The following is a 22000-nucleotide window of genomic DNA, read 5'->3' on the forward strand; positions in this document are numbered from 1 at the left end:
ATTTAATACAGATATTTTCAGTTTACACCTAAAACTCAGTTTAGCAGCTTAGATTCCTTACAGGACCATGGGTGGTTAAGTTCTTATTAATTTTGATTCACTAAGAACCTAGCTAACTAAATAAATCTCTTCTACCATAGTTTTCTTTCTTTGCTTATTGGTATGTCTCAATATCTGTAAGCAAAGTATAACATAGTTTCTCATGGATATACCCATTTGGGCAAGCTGAGGCTACAGCCCATTCATTCTAGCAGTTGTTGAAAATATACAAATATAATGAAGTTTGATTTCTTTCATTGAACTTCTTTAGGTGTTGAATTCGTTCAGTTTGAACTTTAAATAAAAAAGATAATTTTTCTCTTCATTAGCTGGAAGTACTACGGTGACATACAGATCTTCTTTTGCAATAATCTGCATTTACCAGTATGTTTATACCAACTATCTATAAATTATTTGAGTTAGAATTGTTGTGCATCTTGTACAACTCATATGATTTATCAGTAGTTTCAATTTTACTTAGAGCATTGCAGTATTCCTTCAGCACATGCTTACAGCTGATTAGAAGAAATAATGCTCAGAAATGGGATTCATGCTACAATGTTGATGTGCCATGCCTTCTACAATAACTTGTGTTAGGCTCTCCCACAAAGGCCTGGTGTTAATCCTTATGTTAGAGGCAATCAAGCTCAGATACATATGTACTTTGTATTTCAGGGAATATGAAGAAATGTTTTCCCAAGAGACCAACATTTGAAGTCAATACTTACCCCATTGGATAATAAATTGTGTTATTCACCTCACCAAAGTTCAGTATTTCCTCAGTGGACTGATAAGATAAAAGTGATCTTGTCTAAAGTCTGAGGCGTATCAAATGTGGATATTCTTATTTCTACTAATGTTTCACAGAAGTTAATTGCAATATTCTTGGATAACTTGACAGCTGGTTATGACACAAGGAAGTAATGTTAAAATGTAGACTTTCTGTGTAACAATTTGTATAGTTTATGGTGTTAATGTATGGTGTTCATAAGTTAGTATATAAGAATATATAGGTTAGTGTAATTTCATTTTAGTGGAGATGAATTAATGAATAGCACTTAAAGTTAAATTTTTTATCAGCACTCAATTAGACTATACATCTCATCTCACATATGCACACATGCAAAGAAACAATCATACAGGAAATACTTCTATTTTTAATTAATCTTAAAGACTGAGAGTACTGCAATGCACTGAAGTTGGAGTATAAGAAACCTAAGAAAAAGGAAATAAAGATGCAGAATTTTGTTAGAATTGATCATGAGCTGTATATGTTGTCACTTCATTAACTTAGCTAATGGTGGAAGCTATCATGTACACAAAAAGAGAAGACTTTTATAAACACATAAATAAAGGAAGTCTAGACTTTTGCTACTTCTCAAAGAATTAAAGAATATGGATGAAAATGCTGCTGTTATCCAAAGAGTCCTCCTATAGAAATGAGAAACTGTGCAACCTTTCTGTACTGTAGAAATTCTCCCTCTGTACTGACCCTGTGTGCTTTGGAAAGTCTTATTTCCAGCATGTCTGTTCCAGTCAGAAGGCACCAAAAGACTTTTTTGTTATTTAGCTGGATAAAACAAGAAGAAATAATGTTTGCATGTAACCACAGCTTCCCAAACTTTTTTTTTTTACACATTTGTTTTTATTTCTGTCTTATTAGACAGGAAAATAACAACACAGAATCATCTCACTGTAAAATACCAAATTGTTCTTTAGCAAAACCAATAAAAATGCAATGCTATTTGATGGAATCAAGTAATTTAACTGTAAATCCTCATCCCATTATCCAGCTCTCTTTTAATTAAATAGGTTCCCCAAATGCCTTTAAAATTAATAAATATTTTACTAGTTCTTTGCACCTACAGCCTTTGCAATCAAAGCTTGTTTCAGAAAGACAAACACTTCCTAAAAAGAACTACAGCTTAATAGTGGAATATGGCTGACATTGTATCACATACTGTGCAGCAATTTCAGTAGGGAAAAAACAGGGTTGGGAATGCAGGTAGCAAATTAGATTGATGTGTTGTCCTCGACATACTGGCATTTTCATTTCTGAGGCCTACCAAGTCCAAAATAAAACCATTTTTTATTGTTGTTCAAAATCTCTGGAGAAATGAGTTCAGGTGGTCTCAGACCAGTTTTTCATGTACAAGAGGACACATCAAAAAGCTGTCTTGTGTTGATAGTAATTCATCACTCCTGTCTCTGAAAAGCCATGGGATTACAAGCATGGAGAAAAAAAAAATACTGCTAACCACATTTTTTCCACCAACTATATCTCTCCGGCCCATTTTGTATGAATATTTGAGCAGACATGTCAAGGGAGGGAATGAAGATCATGTCTTCATGATTATCAAGGACTTTTTTTAATTCACCCTTTGTACTCCTTGCCTCTGACTGAATCTCAATATAATGAAACGAAATCTCAAAGTATGGAAAGCAAAACAATGGAAGCTCTAACTCAAAGATGAACAAGTAGTGAAATAAAGAACACTGATGAGATGTTAAAAATGTAATCAAGCTGCATGTCACTGTGTACAGTTTAATTCTTTCAATCTCCTAAATGACCTTGGGAAAATTAGAACACCTGAAAATTTTGCATCTTCAATAAGTCTTTTCCCTCAGGTTTAACAAAGGAGGCAGAACAGAGATTACTGATATGATTATGTTCAAGTTAAAAGATTTCTCTGAGGAATATCTGTATTAAGAACACTGTTCAGTTTTTAACGGTGTCAGAGACATGCTTTTGGAAATGCCACAATGTCACACCACAATGTTCAAAATTGTTTTCAGTGGTTGTTTCTATCCTTCCTATTTTTTCAGTCCTCCAGAACCCATCTCATATCATTCCAGTGAGGGGAGGGAGTTCCATCATCATGATGGCAGGAAAAAGAAAGACCTGTGCTATTCATGTTTCCCTAAAGCTCTGTTAGTCAAAAACAGAATACAATCTAACTGACTGAAAATACTCAGCTGGATGACTACATCAGATTATTGAAAAGAAATTTGACTAGGCAGTCAATGTTTGTCAGTAGTATCTTCCTAACACTGCTAAAGTTGGGGGAGTGTGAATTTCTGCCACTTTGTATGCTTTCTTTGGGTCATACAAGAGACTAGCATAGATAGGAACAGGATAGAGCTGGTGTAAGAGGGAGGGAAGGTATAAGACAATGAAGAAAATGCTATTTTATTCAAGAACACGTTCTGTTCCATTGGAATGTCATAACCACTGTAGATGGTACAATAATTAGTCCCCATTAACTAACACTGAAATGGTTGGTTTAAATAACAATTCATTATAATATCTGTTGGAGGAAATAATAAAACAAATTTTAAAATAAAGAAAACTCTACAGCAAACCTTGTTTATTTTGACAATCGATGATGTTTAGAAACTGCAATTTCATTTTATATTGGACCATATGTAAAATGAAGTAATTAATAGCCTATTCACTAAATATTCTTTCCAATAACCATGATACAGGCAGACATTCTAAATCATATATTTACATGACAAAATTTGAGGTTGCTCCAATCATGTTAAATAGGAAAGAAATTAATGTTTAGTCTGCATTAACACTGGCAGAGAAAGTAGCTGTAATTTGGAGGATCTGTACCATGTGACTTTCATTTTTTAATATTTATGTATAATTTGGATGTACATCAAGAAAGAATATGAATACTCCAGTTTCTTAGTGAACTGGATATACTGTGACAATAAGAACCAGTCAAAGAATCCATTTATTGCTGTAATTTGGTAACTTAATAGAAATATATATATATAAAAGTGTATTATATGTAAATTATTCTAGTAGAGATATTTTCAATAGATCTACTTGTATTACACTCTTATCTTTTAGACTGTTTGGATATGGTCATGAACCTGACAGACCCAGCAGTTATGTTTGCAGTTGGCTTTTATTGACAGAATTCTCAAGACAGTCACGATTTCTGAGCAATTTAACTGTGTTTGATTTTCAGAACCGACATGAAAAGCTTTTACTTTAGAGTAAAGCATTAGAGATGCGTGCAGAACACAAAATCCTGATATAACTGATGTGGCTTTTGAAAACCCACAATAGGCCTAAATCAAGCTATAACTTCAGTTGATGATAGTACAGGGATATTGACTGGTTAAATTTCAGCTTGCTGCCTTTATTGTCATTAAAATTATTCTTAAAATTAATATAATTAATTATTAACAGTATTAAGCAACGTGATCTGTACCAAAACTAAATTCTCATCTTCTGTCTCTCCTCTGACAGTCTTTCTGTTAATCTTTTCTGTGCTCTGGTTTACTTTGCAGCCCACATACAGACAACATACTGTACACTGTAACTGAATCAGCAGAGAACTGCAACGCTTTGAGCAAGAAATAATAGCCAGGAGTCAGAGGGCAACAATGGGATCTAAATTAAGTTGGCTTTGTCGCTGAAACCTGTGTGTTTGTATGACTCACCAAAAACTCTCTACCAAGCAGGTAGGAATTCTCTTACTTGCATTTGTTAAAGAAAGCACCTGGACCCTACTTGGGTTCCATTGTTCTAGTTTCTAAATAACATACATAATTTCTCAAAGAAAAAAAAAATATTCACAGAAAGAATATTAAAGCAAAAACTTGTCATAGATAACATTTTCTGCATGAAGTTAATAACACAGCAATAATGTGACTGGACCTGCTACATAAAAATGAACTGTTCTCAGATAGACAAATGTGCTCCCATAAATTGATGTCATTTCACCTGCGACAGTAAATAATGACTAGTGTTAACTAAATTAAGAAATATAGCTTGTTTTGCTCATTATCTGCATTTTAGCATTGCTGGACCATGAGCAATGATTTTCAAGAGGGGAAAAGAAGGTGGTGGTTTGTAGGAAAGCAAGCTTAATAGTTTCTTTTTCTCTGTCTATCAAAATATATTTGATCTTATGTTTGTGACATGATCATTCACAATAAACATAATATGCTGTTGTTGTATCAATATGCATACTGTTGCAGGGAACAAATCAGGATATTAAGAAGGTATTTTAAACTGCAAATCTCCACAGCAGAATGAGAGATGAAGATACTAGTAACAGTGGGAGGAGCAAGAATATTTTGTTAAGGAAAGAAATCTGTTCAGTAATCAGGCTTCTAATTAAAATGTACCAGCCCCTTCAGACTCTGTACACCAAGAATCCTTCATAAACAGGACATCTATCCTGGCTGTAATGCCATTTTCATTTTTAAAACATTTTTAGCTCAGTTTTCTGTAGAAAAAATAAAGTGAAATGCTTGATTTTGGATCAAGACATTGTTCAGCAGGTGCAGTGCGGTGCAGTGTAGGTTTTTTTTCCGGACTTTTCAGGATTCATTTGTACTCATGCAACATTCTCCAAGGAAAAAAGTTAGAAAGGAAAATACTATTTCATTGAACAAGATTAGTTAAAACTATGTATCACGACTATCAAAGAGAATTGATAAGAACTGTTCAGCCAAAATATCTGGCCCATAGAGAAGAACAAGCTTATGAGTCATTTGAGTAATAACTCTCTTGAGGCCTGTGGCCACACATGGGACACAATTAATGTCCAAGTGACCAGAGTCAAAATATTTCATTGTGTCCTTTGATCTTGTTCTTATAGAAAATGAAATGCCTATTGATGTATTAGCATTGCACATAAGATGGAAAAACCAGACTTTATATTTTATAAAATATAATCCTGGAAAAAAAAAAAAAAGAAAAAGGGAGTGATGAAATTATGATTCTACACCATGCTACAGTGAAGTTCTGCAGTATCACAAAAATAACTAACCTTAAGAGCAGTCCATCTCAAAAAGCATGAAATGCTAGAAGCCCTATGTGGATGAACTAGGAGCTCCTAACGAAAGTAAAACATATGAAGGGACTATACAGAAAGCAGAAGCAGGGATGGTAAACTGACAGGAATCTAGCATGCAGAGGTGATGTTAGGAAAGCCAAAGCTCATCTGGAATTAAATCTGACAAGGGATGTCAAAGGCAAGAAAAAGGGCTTCTAAAAGCACATAACAGAATGAGTACTAGGGAAAATGTGGGCCTGCTGCTTCATGAGGCAATGGCACTGGTGACACAGGATATGCAAAGGACTTAATGTACTGAATGCTTTCTTTGCCACAGGACTAGAAAGGCTGACCTTAAGAGATCTAAGATCTCAGAGACCAGGGGGAAAAACTGGAGGAAGGAAGACTTAGGGTAGAAGAGAATCAGGTCAGGGAATACTTAAGAAAACTGGACACGCATAAATCCATGCCTCTGATGGGATGTACCCACAAGTGCTGAAGGAGTTGGCTGATGTCATTGAGAAACCACTCAAAAATCTCTGAAAGATCACAGAGGGAGATTGGGAGAAGTGCTTGAGAGCTGCAGGAAAGCAAATACCACTTCATAAAGGGCAAAGAGCCCAGAAAACTACAGGCCGGGAAAACTTATCTCATTCCCTGGGAATGTAAAGAAGCAACTAATCCTGGGAATCATTTCCAGGCACACCAAAGACAAGAAAATAATCAGAAGTAGTCTACAAGGCTTCACCTTGGTAGACTAGGGGAGGACAACGGATACTGTCTACCTTGACCTTAGTAAGGCTTTCAACATTGTATACCATAAGATCCTTGTAAAGGTGCTGGTGAAGTGTGGGCTGGATGAGCAGAGAGTGAGGTGGATTGAAAACTACCTGAATAGCTGGGCCCAGAGAATGGTTGTCACTGCAACAAAGTCTAGTTGGAGACCAGTAACTAGTGCTGTACCCCAGGGTTCAATACTTAGAAGAGAATAGAATACACTATTTCAGTTGGAAGGAACTTACAAAAATTATCTAGTCCAACTACCTGACCAATTCAGGGATGACCAAGTTATGGATGTTATCAGGGATATTGTCCAAATGCCTCTTAAACACTGACAGGCTTGGGGCGTTGACCACCTCTCTAGGAAGCCTGTTCCAGTGCTTGACCACACTCCAGGTAAAGAAATGCTTCTGGATGTCAGGTCTAAACTTTCCCTGACACAGCTTTGAGTCGTTCCTATGTGTCCTATAACTAGATACCAGGGAGAAGAGCTCAGCACCTCTCTCTCCACTTCCCCTCCCCAGGAAGCTGTAGAGAGCAATGAGGTTACCCCTCAGCCTCCTTTTCTGCAAACTAGACAAGCTCAAAGTTCTTAGTCATTCCTCATAAGACATTCCTTCCAGCCCTTTCACCAGCTTTGTTGCGCTTCTCTGGATGCATTCAAGGACCTTCACATCCTTTTTAAACTGTGAGGTCCAGAATGGCACACAGTACTCAAGATGAGGCCGCACCAGTGATGAATAAAATCACCTCTTTGTGTGGTTACATTGTGTTTGATGAGCCCCAGGATGTGGTTTGTCTCTTTGGCTGCCAGGCCACTGCTGCTCATACTGAGCCTGCTGTTGACCAGCCCACCCACATCCCTTTCTGCAGGGCTGCTTTCCAGCCACTCCTGTCCTAATTTATACTTGTGCCTCACATTACTCAATTCTAGGTGTAGAATCCAGCATTTTGGTTTTTTATACTTAATCCCAATAGTCATAGCCCAGTACTCCAATTTATCTAGATCGCTCTGCCAGTCATCTTGTCCCTCAGGAGAGTCAACATCACCTTCCAGTTTGGTATCATCAGCAGACTTGCTGATGGTGCATTCAACTCCCACATCCAGATAGTCGATAAATACATTGAACAGAACTGGCCCTAGAATTGGACCCTGAGGAATATTTCTGGTGACTGGTCAGCAGCCAGAGGCAGCCCCATTAACTACAGTGATTTTAGATCTGCCCTTTAGCCAGTTCTTCACTCAGTGCACTGTGAACCCACTCATTCCACAGTTGGACAGCTTGTCCAGAAGGATGCTGTGAGGGACAGTATCAAAAGCCTTATTGAAATCCCGAAAAAATATGTTCACCTCTTTCCTGTTATCCACTGGGTGGGTGAGCTTTTCATAGAACAATATTAAATTAGTTACACAGGAATTTCGCTTTGTGAACTTCATCCAGTCCTGTTCAGCATCTTCGTTTATGATCTGGATAATGAGTCAGGGTGTACTCAGCAAGTTTGCTGATGATGCCAAACGAAGGAGTGGCTGATACACTGGAAGGTTGTTTTGCCGTTCAGAGGGACCTCAACAAGCTGGAGAAATGGGCCAACAGGAATTTTATGAAGTTCAACATGGAGAAGTGCAAAGTCCTGACCTGGGGATGAACAACCCCATGCACCAATATGTGTTGGGCGCCAAATGGCTAGGCAGCAGATTCGTAGAAAAAGCCTTTTGGGACCTGGTAAATAGCAAGTTGAACAGGAGTCAGGAGTGCGCCCTTGCCAGAAAGAAGGCTGACAGTTTCCTGGGTTGCATTAAGCAAAATATTGCCAGCAGGCTGTGGGAAGTGATCCTTATGCTCTACTCAGTGCTGCTGAGGTCACACCTGGAGTAATGTCCCAGTACGAAAGTGTCATGGACATATTGGAGAGATTCCAACAAAGGGTCACAAAGATAATGAAGTAGCTGAATCATCTCTTTTAGGAGGAAACACTGAGAGAGCTGGGACTGTTCAAACTAGAGGAGAGAAGGCTCAGGTAAAACTGGTATATAAATACCTGAAGGGAGAGTGCAAATAGGACAGAGCCAGGCTCTTCTCAGTAACACCCAGTGAGAGGAACAGAAGCAATGAACACAAACTGAAACACAGGAGGTTCCTTCTGAACATCAGAAAATGCTCTTTCACTGTGGGGGTGACTAGGGACTGACACAGGTTATCTAGGGATGTGGAGTCTTCATCCTTGGAGATATTCAAAACCCATCTGGACATGGTGCTGGGTAATTAACTCTACATGGCCATGCCTGAGCAGGAGGGTTGGACTATAAGACATTGAAACATCCCTTCCAACCTTAACTTTTTCTGTGATTTCATGAAAACCCTTTGCGGTATATTTGTATAGTGCATTAATAGGTCAGGCAAATTGATGACCTGTGAGAATAGCTTCTGCACCCTGTAAGTTTCCTATTAAAAAAGTTCTTTCTGTATTTAACTTTGGGTTATAAAACACCTTAAAACACTTGATTTACCAACATAAAACCCTGTTAGAATTGTTTCAGAGAAGTCTTGAATCTTGCCATTCTACATTGTCAAAAGACTTTAGGAACCAACAAGACCTTTTCAAAGCTAATCCATCTCTTTATAGTGAGTGAGATTAAAGAACACATGGTCTGTTCACATCTGCTTCATTCTGCGAGCAAGTATGTTGCAATCAGTAGCAGCTAAGGACAGCAGAGGAGTCATACTGAGAGGCCTGATAAATGATAGTTGTGCTAATGTCCTTGGTGGCATATATTGTATGGCCCCTGGAAGACAAATAAATGATCAACATGATTTAACTGCACAGCTGGAAATATTTTTAAAAAGTTTTAAAACATGGTTCACTGTGAAAAGAATGGTGTTGCTGAAAGTACCCCTCAGAAGTTAACCTGACCTGCTATTTGAAGCCTTTGCCTTTTGAAGAACAGAGCATGCAGAAGAGCAGGAAGTCTTTCTATAGTGCTGGCTTTTTTTGTCTCCCTATACAGTTATGACACATACAGTATAAGGTATGTAGAAGATGAGTTTTGAACTACTGGTGCATACCTTGTGGTCATATTAGCCTAGGAACCTTTCTGTGCAAAGATCAAGTGACCAGGGGCAACAGTGAAGAAAAAGGTATGAATCACCATCATCACAACCTCACCATAATTTTTAAGCTCAAAAACATTTTCTAGGAAGTCATGTTGCTCTGGCAGTCAGATAGACTAAAAGATCTAATAAGGTATGTGTTTCCATTTCAGATCTTATCAACAGGTCAGTTAAATCAGAAATTGCCTTTCAGCTTAAAAGAGCAGATCATTTCAAAAATCACACTGCTGTCAAGGTACCAGATTTACAGGTTTATTTATGGACAGCCACAGTTAAAATAATTGACCTTGTTCATTTGAATCTCTTTCTTTTCATGTGGGTGCTATTTTCACAATAAAGTAGGGGAAAAAAAGGAAAAATACAGTGGAAACAAAACACTGCTTTTAAATCTGAGACTGTCCACAGTTTCAGTTGATGCTGTTTCAAGTGAACACAAATATTGGTGCTTATACTATGTTTGACTCTTTTCTAATTTGGGTGTGTAATTGCACTTTGAAGTGTTATTTCATCACTACCTGAAAAGAGACCTTGATTTTCCTTACACGACATTTATTTTCATTTCTTATCAAATGCATTTATTAAAAGATACTTCTTGCATATTATAGAAACAAATACTAGCTGTAACAGGTCTTCTTTATATAGACAGTTTCCTGCAAACCATTTAGTTCTAACTGCCTTTCCTCTCAAATGGGCCATAGATCAGAAGCATATACCTTAATGCTTATTAGTTTGCACATTTCCAAGAGTTTGTGGTAAGTTTACTCCTACGTTATTGTCTGGTTTTCCTTGGTGTCCAGTGGTTGAAATAATGACTTGGCAATAGTTTCATTTTTGTACACTGATGAAAAATTCACACTCTACATTTTTTTTCATTGCTTGTGTGAATTCAGTAAAAACTATGTTTTCAATCTTTCTTTTCACGCTGAAATCCTAAAAAAAATACATTGCAAGGTCATAGGCAGCTGCAAAGAAAAGGTGAGACAGCTAGTGGCTATTTAGCGTATAGCTTTTAATGATCTGCTGCTCCTAAGATTTCCAGTTCACAGACTTTTACTCTTTAAAATAAGTAATTAATTGCTGAAAGTATGAATGATCTCCGTATTTTTTCCTTTTACTAATGCATATTAAATAGCTTATTTTTATTTACATAGTTCCCATACTGGTCCAGCTAATACATCTGATTTATATCTGAGATGTCATTTGTGATTACTCGTTCTGCACTAATTGGATTCCAGAGGCCTCTATTGGTCAATCACTTCTTCCATATGTCATCTTCCAAAAAGTCTTAAGTATGTGATTCCCCAGCTGGTCAGGAGAATCTAAATGCTTTTGCTAAACTGCCATATTAATGAGAAAGAAATCAAAATGTTGAAACAGGAGGTTACTTTGGTCTATTTTACAAGATACTATCACAGAGCATTTATTTTTTTATTTCTTCTATATTCTTTCTAAGGATACAAAAAAAGGGAAAGAAATAGATTATCTAGTTTTTAATATTAGATTCATTTTAGATAGTCAACAATGTTACTCAGTTTCTGTGTCTTGCTTTGAATATACTGTGAACATAGCTGGTATTATATATTGTATTATAGAGCCAAATAATTTTTAATATTTTTTTTTTAAATTTACACTAGTAAAATTACTAGGCTCACATTGTTTGAGTAACTTAAGGTCCCCAATGATTCAGAAGCTATTTAAGGTATATTTTATTATTCTGCAGTTTAACAAATTAACATTATTAAGCTTTTGTGTGACTCCATCTTTTCTTACCAGAAAGTCAATGTCTATTAGCATTTGTACAAATTAGGCTACTGCTGCTGTAAAGAGTAAACCATTATGAATTTTCTCATTGCTAATGCAATATGCTTGGCTTCTGGGGTATTACTATTCTTGCTTCTGTGACTGTGATCTGTCTGCTTTATGCTCACAGCAAGTCAAATTTTGAAGTCCTTGCTCTGGCATGGAATGTATTGCAGTCACTGGGAGATTTTCCAGAATCCAACTTAATGATTTATACAACAGTATTGCTTAGTTCAAAGGATTTAAATTTCTGCTCAGACACAGGTATATAGATAATATTGATCTAGTATGTGGATATTGCTTTTCTGACATTAGAATTTGATCCTGATTGTCTCCTTCTGAAACTCAGAAAATTATCTGCTATAAAGTTTACAGATATTTAAATTCCAATCTGATTAGATGGATCTTAGTGAAGCTTCCTGAATTCATCTAAGTAAGCAGACCATTATCACCATGCTAACTTGGACTTTTTAAATCAGCATATTTGAATTTTCTCCATTTAGACAGTCACTACAGTCTAGCTCTTTTTTTGTGTTCTGATAAAACAAAAAGATGGGTGTCTTCTGGTATATCCCTTTGAAGCAAAACTAGGCTGCTCCTTAAATCTAACCATATTTGGAACAGAATTGTGCCTAACAAATCTATTACATTTTTTTTTTTAGGAATGAGTGTATATGCAGATAAATTAATCTAATGTGTTTGAAAATTAAAACTGACAAAGTTTTCAGGAGGATTTTAGACATAAAGGCTTTTAAGAAGACAAAGTTGTTTAGGAATGTTACTCCTGTGGTGAAAAGATAGGAAGCAAAGGCTAAGGATAAATGACTAGCTTTCACATTGGAAATTTCACCTGAGAAATTTCTGTTGAAACTTGTGCTTTTACTTTATTCATAAATTAGGTAGGAAAAAAACCCCAACAAATGCAAAACCAGGCAATAGTGAGATAACAAAGTCTGCTGAGGATAAAAGCTTATTCACGTAGTAACAGATGAAGGGCTGCAGAACTATCTTGTGATACTAATTGACTTGATGATACAAGCAAGACATTTTTTATGCTGAGGGTTGTGAGACACTGGAACAAATTGGCCAGAACTCGTTGATGCCCCATCACTGGAATTGTGCAAAGTCAGTTTGGATGAGTCTTTGAGCAACCTAATCTAGTGAAAGATGTCCTTATCCATGGCAGGGTGGTTGGACTAGGTGATCTTGAAATGTCCCTTCCAACGCAGACCATTCTATGATTTTATGATTAAGAAAGGAAATTCGGTATCAACAAAGGCAAACTACTACAGGAAGAAGTAACATTACTATATAGATTAAAAGTTACCCTGTCTTAATCTAGATTTGTATAACGGCAGTCTGTTTGTGAAGAAGTTTTTTGGATGTTTTTCATAATGAATCAGAAAAAATAAGAACAGAGAAGACATGAATTATTTCATTCTAAAGCAGATATCTAAAATGGATATGGAAAAATAATTTTTTCTTCCTCCTAAAGCAGCTTGATATTGGTTTGGTTGTTGAATATTATAATATACACTTGCATTATTGACACAAGGTTTTAAGCATATGTTAATATGTATTCAAAAGCTACCACCTCTTGGCTGAGGCATGGTACCTGATTAAGTGACCTCTGTAAGCATTTTGCAAATGCCAAGTTAGACTGATTGGTATAAATCACCTTCCCAGATTTTGTCTCAGCCGAAAAAAGGTAACTTACAACTGAAGTGCAGTGAAGTCTTAAACTATGTTAACATGTTTGCTTGCAAAGATGTGGTCATAATCTTCTTTTTAACCTCCTCTGTATAACACATCTGCTTTAGTTTATTTAATTTAAATACTTATTTTCTGTGTGATGGTATCACAAACCCCTGGAGTAGCAGTCTCTTAAAGACCAGATGGCTCAAACCAGCTGAAAACAAGAACATCTATGCAAAATATCTGCCTAAATGAAGTAACCAAGATGCCTGCAGAAAAAAAGCTTCCTTTGTTATGTTTTCTCCCTCTTACTTCATCAAGAAAACACTCAAGATGCTGATTTGTGAACAGGTCTTGCTCTAGGGCATTCATGGAAATCAGAACCTGGGCTTGAAGTTAGCCCCATTCAGAAAGGACCTCTTCTGGAGGCAAAATCAACCTTCCTGACTAGTTTTCTTAAATTCTGTAATGATAATAAGTAACATCACTGGCATCTCAAAAAATTTCATGGCTTACAAAGGCAGGTCCCATACATACAACAGGCTCTTCATTGCTGTGGCTTCAGTCAGGTAGTAAACACCAATAAAGTAACACATCATTCAAACCAAACCAAACCACTTGATAAAAGGGAACAATGATGACTGAGACTTAGTCTGAAAATGTAGTTTCCAGAGGAAAAAATAAAAAAAAATCCTTCCATTAATTTGACCTATTAACTTTAAATGCACTCCTAAAGAAAAAAAATGACCAAGGGGAAACAGCTGTTTTTACATCTATCTTCAAACACTCTTTAAAGTACTCAACAAGAGAAAATTGCCAAAATGCCAATGAAATTTAACGTAGATAAATATATCATGAGGTACACAGAAAATAAAATATTCTGATTTCATACGACAAATACTGGTCTCTGAGCTGAACGTTACCGCATAGGAGCAAGACTGCTGAGCTATAGTCAGTTCAGTACTAGTTAGTGACCAAAAAAATTACCCAAGTCTTTGTATATGTTAGAAAACAAAGAAAGAACATAATTGTTTCACTGTATGGATTTACATGATTTATTTGAACTTTAACTACTGAATGTAATTCTGAGTAAGAACTACAGCTTGGAAAAAATATAGAAGAACTTGGAAAGAGTTCAAGAAAGGGTGGTAAGGATGGACAAAGTACGTAGCTGCTTCCTTTGGAGACATAGCTGAGTCTTCTAGACCTTCTTAAGCTGGCCGACAATCTGGACATGTGACAGAAGCCTGTAAAACTAGAGCACAAATTGGGTGAGAAGTGTTACATGAGCTGTTTTATGGGATCAAGACAGCTGCAGAGGGCAGAAGCAAGGACAACGGATCTATTCCCCCCCCCCCCCCCCCGCCCCCCCTTATGCTATGGTTTCACATACAAGTATAGCAAAACATAACAACCTGTAAATGGTTTGAAACCTTACATCAGTGATTAAGGCTCACCAATTGACCAAATGGAACAAATCATGAGCTGAGTGCTGATTTTACAACGGGAAAATTGGGATCCTGGCAGATAGCTCTTCTCTCTCTCTCTCTCTCCAGGTCTACACTTTTATGTAGTGTTAGTGCCTGTGTGTTAATGCTCACTAGTTTCTGCACGTACATGGCCAACACATGGTGGACCATATCAGGATATGCATTTTTGACAAAGCTGTATAATCACCCTAGCTTCTACTTTTCAAAGCTTCTACATCAACAGCAGCTTCATTTAAATGAACTATTAACATCCCATAAAAGTCCTATATATCATCAGAAAAGATTTTCCATTGCTACTACTATGAGCTAAACAAGTTTAGAAGTGTAAATGTATCTTATTAAGTCAAGTGCTTTTAAATACTTTCCTTAACATCTTTTTTTCACTACTACAGTAAACAGAACAAACAGAACAATGGGCTAAGTGGGCCATTAGTCTAATGCAATAGAGATGTTCTTATTTCATATTAAGTTTACCTAAAACTAGACTGATGAAAAAAAAAAATATAATAAAAAAATTCCAGACTTCCAGACTTCCTATCTATGCCAGAACTTTGGAGAGCACCAGAGTAACTTGACCCTTTCAGCATTCATAAAGTAATAACACATTTGGCTTGACTTACATTTCCATTTAACAGATATTTCTTTCAGTTTGGATCATTAGTTTTATGTCTCCTACAGAATGTTTCCAGAATAGTGTAAATGTTTTGAGTGTACCAGGCCTCACCACATTAAAGGAAAATTAAAGGCGAATGAAAAGATGAAAATTTAAATTAGACAGAGCAGTCATGTCTTGCCATCTTTTTCCTAACTGCGGCAGTGATAATGAGTAATATCATCATTGACTTCAGTTCCAGAGTTTCCTGCCTTCTTTGCCAGTGATACTAACATGCTAATTAGCAGTTTTATGTCCAACTTTTTGTTATATTCCCTTCTTTTTAATTTCTTCTTTTTTGTAAGGATCTTAATTAATGTTAAAAATGTTAACTCTTTTATATTCCAGTATTTAGTTAGTATATTAACATTTCTAAGTGAAAAAAAGCAATGCAAACTTAGCAATTCTGGAAAAAACCCACCCAAAATATTCTGAGGAAAAAGGTTGTAACTGGAACTTCTTGAAGTCTTTTTAAGGTTTTCAATGAGGTGAAAAGAGAAAAATAGTGAAAATACTTTTTATGCAAATAAAATTCCAAAACTGTCATGACTGGAAAATGAAGATATAATTGTCTTACATTTAGATCATCTATGGATGTATTTTCATTCTTGATGTGTAGATTTTATTCATTTTATTCCAGTTCAGAAATTGAAGCCCTATAAAATGGGTGTTGTGGTTAGCTGACTTTAAATAAAATTAGTAAAGTCAAAGCTGGTGAAGGGTTTAATTTCTATTGCACTGTTAGGATACCTTTTCCTGTGTATTCCAGCAATACCATGAGTGGTAGCAGAACACATATTGCTTCTGGGAGCTTTCCAGGACTGAAAGCATTATGATTTCCAGAAAATTTCAGGAGAATACTCCATGCTAACATTTTAATCTCCTTAAATATTTTAGCAATATTTACTAGCTTTTTCATTGGAATGAAATTAAATAGAAAAATCTATGGAAAGCTGGGAGCTGACCAAGTCCCATGCATGAAGTAAATAATTGGTTTCAAGTTCATTTGAAGTTCTCCTAAATCATAACAAAATTAGTCTAAATTTCAGTCTGGTAAAAATAGCATAAAATATGTAGTGTTTATTCATGACTCTTGGAATTTTACTGCAAGCATCAGGCATAACTTTAGAATAGTTGATTACTAACTTCCTTTTGAAGGATGTCTTTACTTATATCTCCATTTTTGTCTGAAAAAAACACTTTGCATGAAAATACCTTCTCTGAATGTGTTAAAATAGAATCTAATACTTAACATTTTTTAACCAATTAGGTATTTTTAGGAGTTGATTCCATTGATCATTTTTACTACTGGTGTTTGGAAGCAACAGAAATTTGGCAAAAGGACCACATGAATATGTGCATCACTCAGCATTACTTCCATTAGTGTGGCTACATTGTTTGTAGTCTATACCAACATTGAAGCTGGACACATACCCTGAGTAGCATTTTGTCTAACATAAATTCTCACTATTCACTCTCACTACTTTTAACAACTGGAGAAAACAAAGAGATGAATTTTAAAGATACTTGGGCACCTTATTTCTTCTGGGGTATATAAATGGATGTTAGCATTAGAATTCACTTAAAAGGAGTGTTATAAGTGACTTTTCAAGCATGAAAGACCTCTGTGGTAGAACAGAGGCTCAGATCCAGACCTCGTATCTCCTAGGCCCATTTCCTAAATGGCAGGTTGTTCTTGCTGTATTATACTCATGGATTTAACTCTGTGGTCTTGGAAGACTAGACAGTAACCATAAGAAGTTTGTCTCCTCCAATCTCAGAAGTGATGTATCTCAATAAAGAGCAAGTTGGGCAAAAACTCCAGAAGGCTTTCAGGGATGAAGAAGCTGCTCCTGGACAAACTCAAACACAAAAGGAAGCCTGCAGTGGGTGGAAGCAAGGACAGGTAACCTGGGAGAAATACAGATAAATTGAGCAGCCATGGACAAAGTTAGGAAAGCTAAAGACCTGATAAAATTTAATCTGGCAAGGGATGTCAGTGATAAAAGGAAGACTAGAGGAAAACATGAGCCCTCTCCAGAAGGAAACAGGAGACCTGGTTACCTAGGACATGGAGAAGGCTGAGGTATTCAATGGCTTTTTTGCCTTGATCTTCACCAGCAAGTGCTCCAGCCACGCTGCGCAAGATGCAGAAGGCAAAGGCAGGGGCTGGGAGAATGAAGAACCACCCACTGTAGGAGAAGATCAGGTTCAAGACCATTAAGGAACTAGAAGGTGCACAAGTCCATAGGACCTAATGAGATGCATCCGTGGGTCCTGAGGGAACTGGCAGATGAAGTGACTAAGCCACTCTCCATCATATTTGAGCAGTTGTGGCAGAGTGGTGAAGTTTCCACTGACTGGAAAAGGGGAAACATAACCTCTGTTTTTAAAAAGGCGGGGAAAGGAGGACCCAAGGAACTACAAGCCAGTCAGTTTCACCTCTCTGTGCCTGGCAAGATCATAGAGCAGATCCTCCTGGGAACTGTGCTAAGGCACATGGAAAATAAGGAGGTGATTGGTGACAGCCAACACAACTTCACTACGGGAAAACTGTGCCTGAAAAATCTGGTGGCCTTCTACAATGGGGTTACAGTGTTGGTAAATGAAGGAAGAGCAACTGGTGTCATCTACCTGGACTTACGCAAAGCATTTGACACTGTCCTGCACTACATCCTTGTCTCTAAACTGAAGAGACATGGATTTGACAGATGGACTGCTTGGTGCATAAAGAATCACCTGGATCAAAGGGTTCCAGTCAATGGCTTGATTTTCATTCCATAAGTGGAGACCAGTGACAAGTGACATTCTTCAGGAGTCTGTACTGAGACCAGCACTGTTTAATATCTTTGTTGGTGACATGAACACTGGGATTGAGTACACCCTCAGCAAGTTGGCTTATGACACCAATCTGTGTGGCACAGTTGACACGCTGGAGGGAAAGGAATGCCATCCAGAGGGACCTTGACAGGCTTGAGAGGTGAGACCATGTGAACCTCATGATGTTCAACAAGGCCAGGTGCAAGGTCCTGCACTTGGGTCAGGGAAATCCCAAGTACAAATACAGGCTCGGCAGAGAATGGATTGAGAGCAGCCTTGAGGGAAGAACTTGGGGGTTGCTGGTGGACTAGAAGCTCAATATGGCCTGGCAGTGTGTGCTTGCCTCCCAGAAAGCCAACAGTATCCTGGGCTGCAGCAAAAGAAATATGGCCAGCAGGTCAAGGGAGGTAATTCTCCCTCTCTGCTCTGTTCTCATGAGATCCCACCTGGAGTATTGCATTCAGCTCTGGGACACCCAAAAAAAAGGAGGATGTGGACCTGTTGGAACAAGTCCAGAGCAGGGCCATAAAGATGATCGGAGGGCTGGAGCACCTCTCCTGTGAAGGCAGGCTGAGGGAGTTGGGGTTGTTCAGCCTTGAGAAGAGAAGGCTCCAGGGAGACATTATTGTGGCCTTTCAATAGATAAAGGATGCTTGTAAGAAAGGTGGGGGCAGACTTTTTAGTAGGGCCTACTGTAGCGATAGTACTAATGGTAATGATTTTAAGCTAAAAAAGTATAGATTTAGTTTAGATATTGGGAAGAAATTCTTTACTGTGAGAGTGGTGAGGCACTGGAACAAGTTGCCCAGAAAATTGTGGATGTTCCTTTCTTTTGAAGTGCTCAAGGCCAAGTTGGATGGGGCTCCTGGCCTCACTGAAGGTGTCCCTGCCCATGGCAGGGGGCTTGGAATTAAGAGATCTTTAAGGTCCATTCCAACCCAAACAATTCTATGTTTCAAAGTTATATAGATTAGATGGAATATATTAGAATATTAAGTAATAAGAAAATGATTCATAAATGGGAATAGATTTATGGTTCAGACCACCTGGGAGTTATAGTCTGCCTGACTCTGTGAGCAAAGACATGCAACATACTCCTTGGGAATAAAATTGTTCACATGCAAATGAACATTATTCTAGTCAAGTTGTATGTCAGAGGTTATCTACTTTTAATTAACATTTATCCAGATTCAAAGAGGGTTTTGTAGTGATAATATATGTTAAGTGAGAAGAAATGAAAAACAAACCATCTATCTAGGGAAAAAATTTCATTTAGTGTTGAGGAAATGGGACTTGGAATGCCAGAAGAGATATTGGTCTCAGTGTTCGTTCTATATCCTCTGTTTGATTAGAAGTCACTAGGTAACAGAAGATACACTTAAAAAATCAAAGGGTTCTGACAGAAAAATAGGAAGGATTCCCTGGGAAAAAAAGAAGGCTTTTTAGCTTTGAAAATCTGTAATGAGTCCATAACAAGAAGAAATTCTTAAACCAGGAAATATGCTTAATACAGGTAGTAAGCAAGCTCTAAACTCACAGATTTATCTTTAAGCTTATTCATTGTAATATACTAATAAACCTTTTGTTATGCTACCTTTAATGAATGTCCTAAGTTAGTTTCAAAGAAAAAAATGGACTTGGGTATTTGGTAAAGATGAATAATGAAGCAAAAAGGTAGCTTATTTAGTTATTAGTTAAAACACTACATAATATAAAAATATGCTTGTATGAAGTTGACAGGAAGCCTTTAAACAAAGTGTGAAAGAAATAGAATTCTAATTCTCACACATGTTCACAATACCTTGATATGTAACTTCAAGGAATCTCACAATGACTTTCTTTTCTTTGGACACAAAAAATCTCAGAGAATGTGAAGCACTTAATGATTTTTCTCTGAAATGTGTTCCAAAATTCAAAGTACAGCCCCCGAGGAAGCATATTTTTCTGACAAGCTAAAAGATATCTGGAAGGATTACGGTCAACAGGAATTCTTCAGAGGCTGTACTATCTTTTTCTCCCTGTTATTAGCTACAGTGTAATTATTAACCTGTTAACAATGTAAGTATGAAAGGAGGAAGGCAAGTCATCCAGTCTTAAAAAACAATGGAAGCAGAATCAACAAAGAAAATGAGTAATAGAGAAATGACGACAGTCGAAACAGAGAAACAGTTAAAGAAAGCAACAAGTATAAAAGAAACGAGCAGTTTAGGGCCAATCAACTACTCAAGGACAAAGATGCAAGTATACTCAGAAAAAAACCAACCTCTTCAGTGCCTATTTCATAGACTAGCTTTAGAGCAATGTAATACTGAATTATAAAGAAGTCCATTCAAATACTTCCCTGTGTCTACCTGAGCATAAAAGAAATGAAGAAGTAGCATGATCATAGAATCTATGCCAATAGTTACCTGGTGCAGAGAATAACAGAATCTGGGATTCTTTTTTTAAAGGGACAGTCATTATTCCTTTAGAAATATATTTTAAAAAGCATGTTGGCTTGTGACTCACAGCAAGCAGATATATCTCTAGTCAGTTTCCCTCTGATATTAACTCATGTATCTCAAATCTAACCTATAGGGACTGCACCTAACAATGAGAAAGCAATTGCATCCGCTTGTCAGTCTTCATTCTGTTAGAAAAGATTGCCAATTAACACCAGGTGTTTTGACGATTTTTGTGTTATAGATGCTGGTCCATTGGGATTTGGCTTCTCCTAGTGACTTGTACTTCACCTCTAGAACAGCTGCCAGATGGTGACTTTTCAGTCTCTGTCACCCTCTGCTGTTTTCAAGCTTATGACTTAGAGGTGAAAGATGCTTTATATAGTCTTCTGAACCATTGAAGTCCTCACAGTATACTAATTCTTTCTGATAATCTCATTGAATTTTATGCCCTGCTGTAGGCTATGGGAAAGAAAGAGCAGGGCATAAAATTCAATAGAAATGCAGAGAATGGTGAAAAGTGCTGCTTCCCCTTGCCCCCTGCCCCCCCCCCCCCCCCCAAGTGATAAATACTTTCCATGACAATTTTATTGCAAGAAAATATATTGGTAGATTTACCTTTTCACTGAAGACTGGGAGTAGTACATTGTGTTTTGGAGTTGGATGAATTTATCTAATCAACTTGGAAAAGACCCCAGATCATGTGGAAATGGAAATAGCTGAGCATGAAATGTATAAGAACTGGAACAGAAAAGAAATTTGCTAACTGCATATGATGTGAGATAGAGATAGCAGGCCAAGGGAAATGAGTATATAAAGAAGAGAAAATGTAAAAGAAAAGTAAAAATGAAAAGAAAAACACCTGAAGACCTCTTAAGGACCTGATTTATTTGCAGCTGAATTCAGTAATAGATTTATCCAGCTTGCTGCTTTAAAGAATTTGATGGTTTAAGAAACGGATTTAATAAACAAGATGATGAAATATATGCATTAATAAGAATTTAAACACTGCAAATATTGTGAGAAAATATTTTCTTTCTATATCAGTAGTTCTCAGAACAAAAAGTGAAAAAATAATCCTTTAAAAAAGAAGTTATATCATAAAACTTTATGAATTATTTGACCATTACCAGCTAGTTTGGCAGAGATTTATCTTTCAAAATTATAGATGTTTGTATTTGAGCTAATTACTTTATACTCCCTCTACAGTCAGTGGAGTGTGATAGCTATTTTTAAGGAAATTATTCATTTCAGATTAACGCAGAAGTCTAAAATAGTTTTGGCTTACTTCATTAAAAAAATGCTTATTTCTTTGCTTTGAAGGAAGTCTGGGGTGAGTATCTCAAATATTGATGTCCATTTTCTTGAG

At 36.9% G+C, this 22000-nt stretch overlaps 1 long non-coding RNA gene across 2 annotated transcripts in view; it reads left to right on the forward strand.

The window, feature by feature from the left end:
• The window catches only part of LOC129735465 (uncharacterized), a 57393-nt gene that overhangs the window by 26042 nt on the left and 9351 nt on the right, over positions 1-22000 (forward strand). For both annotated transcript variants that reach the window (XR_008731145.1, XR_008731146.1), the window contains exon 3: positions 4348-4521. This is a non-coding gene — a long non-coding RNA (uncharacterized LOC129735465). The remainder of the gene's footprint in view (positions 1-4347; positions 4522-22000) is intronic.

This window comes from Falco cherrug, chromosome 2, assembly GCF_023634085.1.
Source record: "Falco cherrug isolate bFalChe1 chromosome 2, bFalChe1.pri, whole genome shotgun sequence".
NCBI classification, from domain to species: Eukaryota; Metazoa; Chordata; class Aves; order Falconiformes; family Falconidae; genus Falco; species Falco cherrug.